The sequence below is a fragment of the Pinus tabuliformis genome, chromosome 3_2 (genome assembly GCF_031772625.1).
Source record: "Pinus tabuliformis cultivar Carrire ecotype Pingquan chromosome 3_2, CPIR1, whole genome shotgun sequence".
NCBI classification, from domain to species: Eukaryota; Viridiplantae; Streptophyta; class Pinopsida; order Pinales; family Pinaceae; genus Pinus; species Pinus tabuliformis.
In genome coordinates this window covers 1,028,950,165-1,028,956,810 of record NC_142302.1, presented here as the reverse complement: position 1 = coordinate 1,028,956,810, position 6,646 = coordinate 1,028,950,165, and positions in this window count along the sequence as shown.

Genomic DNA, 6,646 nt, shown 5'->3' with positions numbered 1-6,646 from the left:
TCCTATGTGATTGTTTTCTCATTCGTTGACATGCATCATATGCCCTACAATATGCTTTAGAATCTTTATGCAGCGTAGGCCACCATAGCCCTGCATGCAAAATCTTCTACGTTGTCGCCTTTCCTGCATAATATCCTCCCACAACCCCTCCTTGAGCTTCACCTAGGATGTTATTCCATTCAAAATATGGCATATATCATTGCAATATCTTGTCTGCACCCATCTTATATAAATGTCCTACAATTACTGAGAAATTCATCGCATGCACTACTAACTCCTTTTTCTGACTGGTGTATCCTTCCGGTGCTGTCCCTGTAGTCAGAAAGTGAACAATATCTACAAAGTGGTTATCCGCTACACACATTGTGAAGAGCTACGCATCAGGTAACCATTCCTCCAAATTAGTAGGATTTTCTCCTGTCTCGATCCGCAACAGATGGTCAGGTCCTGCATTCAACCTTCCTGCCTTCACAATCACCTTGAAGTCATACACCTAGAATAGTAGTAGCCATTGGCAGATCTTCTCCCCCAACACAGGCTTATTGACCAGGTATTTCAAGGCAGAATGATCTGTGTACATTTTGAAATGTCCTCCCAACAAGTAGTGCTTGAACTTTTGTAGTGCGTACACCATAGCCAATCCTTCGTGCTCTGTCGTTGAGTAATTATTCTTGGCCTTCGATAATTTCCTGCTCGCAAAGGCTACAAGGTGGTCCATCTCTCCTTCACCGGTATATGTTAATACTACTCCCAACGCAATGCAAGAGGCATCGACATGTATATGGAACTCCTTTTTCCAATCTGGGAAGACCAAAATCGGCGCGGTGACCATCTTCTCCTTCAATACATCCAAATTGTGTTGACATTCTTCATCCCAATAGAATGTAGCATCCTTATTCAACAGTTTCTCCATGGGCGCAATAGTCTGAGCATAAGCCTTGATGAACTTCGTATAATATCTTGTATGTTTGAGCGTTGCACGCAACTGTTTGACACTTCTTGGGGCCTCCAAATTTACTATCACCGCAATCTTGGCAGGGTCCACCATCAATCCTTTCTTGCACATCACATGACCTAGTAAGATCCCAAATGGGACACATAATAAACACTTTTTCAGATTTAACATGATCTATTATTTGCAGCATGTATCCAACATCAGGCACAGATTTTTTATATGGCGCTTTACCAGACCAAACACCGTCTAGTCATCAAAATATTCTTCTAAGAACTTATGGATGAACGCATTAAAAACTGCTATAACTATGTGAGAGAATATCACAGGTGCATGCTTGAGTCCAAACGACATGACAATATATTGAAAACAACCTCATTCAGTTGCAAAGGTTGTTTTTCTGCTATCCTTTAGTGCAATCTTGATCTGATGGTACCCCAAAAACCCATCAGTGAATGAGTATGCCTCCTACCCTTCAACATTATCCAATACCTCATCAGTAAACGATGTCGGAAAAGGATCATGGATGTAGACATCATTAAGTTTCCTTAGTTATACGAAAATCCTTATTTCTCCCTTCTATTTCTTCTCTTGAACCACCATCGGGCTCACCCAATTAGATTCCTCTACAGGTTTGATGATGCCTGCTTCTAGCATCTTGTCCAATGCCAAGCAAACATTTTCCTTGTATTTTGGATTAAGGTGATACAACCTCTTCTTAATGGGCTTCGTGTCCAATTTCAAAGTGATTTTCATCACACCCAAGTCACCTATGATGCCCTTCAGGTCTGAAAACTTGGTAGGAAAAAGATCCTGGTACTTGCGAAGTAACTCAACAACTTTATCCACGGTGGCATCATCCCAGTAGTCCCTGATCTTCACAAATTTTGGCTTTGCTTCAGTACCAATGTTTACTCACTTGGTTTTCAATGGAGTGGTGATTTCCAAGATTTCTGATTATGGACCTTCAACCTTGTGATAGCCTTCTGCCTCTGGAATATTGATATTTCTTGGATCTTCATCCTCCCCCTCAACAGTCACATTATAGCATTCCAGTGCATGGCACAGCTGGGTGCTCCAATCTAGATTAAACAACACCAAAGGATCATGTGGAATTCTGAAGATTGTCACCTTAATCTCCTGCAGAGCTTCATCAATGCATTCAAACCCATATTCAAAACCAAAGGTCATTAAGAATCCTTCCCTTAATATATCCCACTTCGTGGTGCCATGGCAGATCTCCATTTCCAGATACCAATTTATAGGGATTGTATCCAAAGTATGAGGTTATCAGGAATTGATGGTCTCTACTTGAACTGAATTTGGTACTCTAACAATACTGGCTCAGGGATTTTGAAAGAGCTTGCTGAGACAGCTAGTGAGTCAGCATTTATATTTTCATCTCTAGGAATAGAAGTTATTTTAAATCCTTGGAATAAATTTTCAATTGTGTCCCAAGCTTCATTTCTAAGGACCTAAGCCTTGGGTGTTTCGTTTGACACATATTTCTAACATGCTTCACTATAAGCTTAGAATCAGAAAAGACACTCAAGTTTTGAACCTTTAAACTCTTAGCTAGCTCAAGACCAAGAAGAAAAGCCTCATACTCAACCACATTATTGGTGACCTAAAATTCAAGTTTACATGAGTGAGTTATGTTTTCTTTATTTGGTGAAATTAAAACAATTCCTACTCATGTTCCTTCTTTTGAGAAAGAGCCATCAAAAGTAAGTTTCCAAGTATTTGATTCTACAATTTTAGTTTTGGAAACTATATTTTCAATGGAAAGTTGAGTGTTTGATGAATTTTGTGAAGATAACTGAAAGCAACCAAAATCCTGATCTACTGCATAGATAGGGTGGTTTTCACTTGATCAGACCTACAAACAGTATGAAGGAATCTAACTTCCCTATATAACCCTAAATGTTCACGTCCATAGACTGGAATAGTAGAAAAATACATGTTCATCTGAAGTGATCCTCCAAGTTTAGCACAACATGATCTAGATAGGAGCATGCCAAAATTGGCAGGAATATCAGTGACAACTATGTCTAAAACTATACTCTTGATAGGTATTTGAGCTAAGGTCACAACTAGGTCTTTGATTAATCCTAGGCATGGTACTTTGTTTGAGTCAAAGGTGTAAATATCATGCTAAGAATGAGTAACGTGTAACTGAACCTGGTCCATAATTACCTTTGGCATAAGGTTATGTGAATCTCCAAAATCCAATATGCAGTTATACAAAAGAAAGTCATGAGCCTTTAAAGTTACATAAAATGGTGGAACAATTTCTTAAATCATATCAGAACTAGGGCCAAACAACATTGAGGGCTTTTCATCTTGAAAACTAATAGCATCTCCCTCAGTGTATACACTAGAGGGCTGTATCCATTTAGACACTTGAATTTTATAACCATGGCTTTTGGAAAGTTCAGCTGAAGGTATAGGAATCTTAACCCTTTCCAATTCCTTTTCAATATTAAATGTTGTCAAAATGGTATTGTCAGATGAAAAGGTTTCAGTGGATGACTTCGTATTCTAAGGTGTTGGATTTTGTGTTTAAATGGATTTTATTGCAGGTTCAATTATAGTGGTAGATTTTGAAGGTCTACCTGGACCTGATCTTGGTCTTAGATCATACCTCTTAATCAATTTTCAATCAAAAATTTAGAGAATGCTTGGTATTTTGAAATTTGAGCATCTCCTTGTTCTTGTTCAAAAGACTGAGGTGAAGATGAAGGAACTAATGCCATTTGTACTGTTGAAGAATCAATATTATTGACATCTTCAGTGATTAAAGGGCTTGTATCCTACGGATTTTGATCATCAATCAACAAAGGTGGTTGAACATTTTGATTAGAAACCTCATCTTTGAAGAATCTGCATTTGAGGAGTTCTTCATAATTGAGTTTTAGCTTGAGGTCTGACAACAATTTGCTGAGCAATTCTAGGTTGTGTTTCAATTTTAGAAATCCTATTAGAAAGGTTTCTAAGTAAAGATGTAATTTCATCAATTTTCTGATCTTCAAGTTTATACTTGGAAGATGATGAGTCATCAACCCTAGCTTTTAGTTTTCTTTCTTCTTTCTCTGATTTAGCTTTAAGTTTGCTAGAAGCTGACCTATTAGCCTCTACCTCTATAGCATTTGTTTGCATGTCTTATAATGTATTAGAAACCCTTTCCCTTAGCATGACTGCAAAGTCATATTCAAATGATTTGGAAAATATGACCTTTGTAGCTGCTACTGGTGGTTTACAATCAGCAGGCATTTTATGATAGAGTTTGTTAAATCTTTTGATGAATTCAACAACTGGTTCACCAGGGTTTCTCTTCAATTCTTCAAATTTAGTGAGAAAGTAAACATGATCTTTCTTTACCCCCCATTGGTTTTTAAATATAGTTATGAGCTCATTCCATTTTCTAATAGAGTCAGCTCTAAGTTGCCTAAACCAAATCCTAACATTTCCTTCTAAAGATTGTACAAATAATCTCATATAAACATCTTCCTGTTCTATGTTCATATTGTCAGCAAAATCTAGGAAAGCTGATACATGATCCTCTACTGAGGGACTTGTTTCTCCATTAAATCTTGGTAGATGTTTTAGATATCCATCAGGAAAATTTGCCAAGTTTGCAAGGAGAACTAGAGCAGCATACCTTGCTTGCACAATGGGTCGAAAATCCATAATAGCAGGAGGAGTCTAGGGTGAGTGAGTGGATGATGAGGAGGAAGAGAAAGATGGTGAATATGAAGGGGATGAAGATGAATCGGTAGGGGTATTAGTATGTGGACGAGAGAAAGAGGGAGGAGACCTATTTGAGGATTTCAAAGGGTTTTTAATAACCAACTTCTGAACTCTTGGTGGAAAGTCTTCCTTATTATCAAACAAAGGATTTGAATAGACATAAAATGTCTCTTCAAGATCAGTAGAGGTTGATGGAATAGAATAAGGAGTTGGAGAAATGAAGTCTGCAGGTTTGAATTCAGGTAATTGTAAACCCAATTCTTCCTTAGATGAAGGTGATTTGATAAGAATGGATGGGACTTGATATGACTCAAGTGATTGTATTAAAAAGGCTGATGGAAGATCTACTCCTCTAGAATGGAGTTCAAAAACCCTAAGAGGTAATTCAATCCAATCAGGCTGGGATGGCACAAATGAAAATAGATCTACATAAGAGATGTCTTCAGGGTGTAAAGTTGAAGAAGAAGAAGAAGGGGTTCTAAGTCTTCTCCTTAAATAGGCTCCCCTAATAAGTCTTTCTGGATCTGGTAGAGGGTTAAAAATCTCAGAATCATAACATGGTCTAGTATGATTAAAAAGAGCCAGCTTGGACCAGTGGAATTGCTAGGTGAAAGATTTTGACCTATATCCTTATCCTTTATTCACCTTAAAGGAGAGGGAGAATCATCTCCCCAGGGAAAACTTAGCTTTCAATCCTTCACTCCCCGGCAACAGTGCCAATCTGATGTTGTCCTTTGAGATAACCTAAGGTCAATTAGTTATGCCAAAGAATCTATAATGTTTTGTTGTTTTAAATGATTGGATGACCAGTGAACTGTTTATAAACATGTGCTTTAAACTTAGATAGATTCTTAATAAAATAAAAGGTTGCTCTTTAAATGCACATGGCTATTTTGATTTTAGTGGGATGGAAAAGTAGAATATGAAGAGGTATAATTGATTTAATAATAAAACTGAGTATTTAACCATTTATAAGCATAAATTAAGAAAACAATGTTTTCTTAATCAAAAAAAATATAATTAGACTATCACAGAAATCTAGTGCAATTTATAATCAAAGAGGAATTTACAATAACAAATAGTTCTGTAAATTTATCTCTTATTTAAATTACAACTTCACAGAGGATCCAAAATGAAACTAAAATTCAATTAAATTTTAAATCGGATAACTACAAAAGTCTTAATTTATATGAAGAAGACATAATGAATAAACAAGATGAAAACAAATCACTGAGAGACAGACCATGTGAGGCAAATCCAAAATCTTTTATTATTTCAAAAATGCTCCAACTTAGTACAAATCTGCTTGATAACATGTTTAAGGGTTTAACCCTTAATATTTCAACAAGATGAAGTATTTAAACAAAATTTACAAAAAGATTACAATTAATGCATTATTGACACGCCATTCTATTATTGACTTTGAACTAATAGAAAAGAAATAATGCGATCAAAAGGAATGAATCTGGTGAAGTGATGTGGACATTTGGCCCTACTTTGGAGGAGAACAGTTGTTGAGTGGCCACTATTCGGGTGTTGCGCTGGTGAAGCTAACCTATCTTTTTAATCATTGAATTCACACAACTTATCCCACCACTATTCATCTAGAATATAAATATTTGTTACCTTGCGATAGATCTCATCTACCTTAGTATACCGAGCAAAAGTGGGTTTTACTGCAAAAATGTGTTTAATCTCATGCTGGATAACAATTATGTTGCTAATAACTTCATAAAAAGCTCTCCCTATCATAGTACCTTTGATGTGGGAAGACTTAGTTGTATCCTTTACAATGTCTTGAAGCTTCTTCTTGTAATCTTCTCTGGTCATCAATTTTTCATTGATCACAAATAGAGAAGGCAAACCTTTCTTGTTCAATCCATTTATTCTAGTGAAAAACCTGTTAACTGCTACCTCCAAAGTGTGACATTTCTCTGTCAGTTG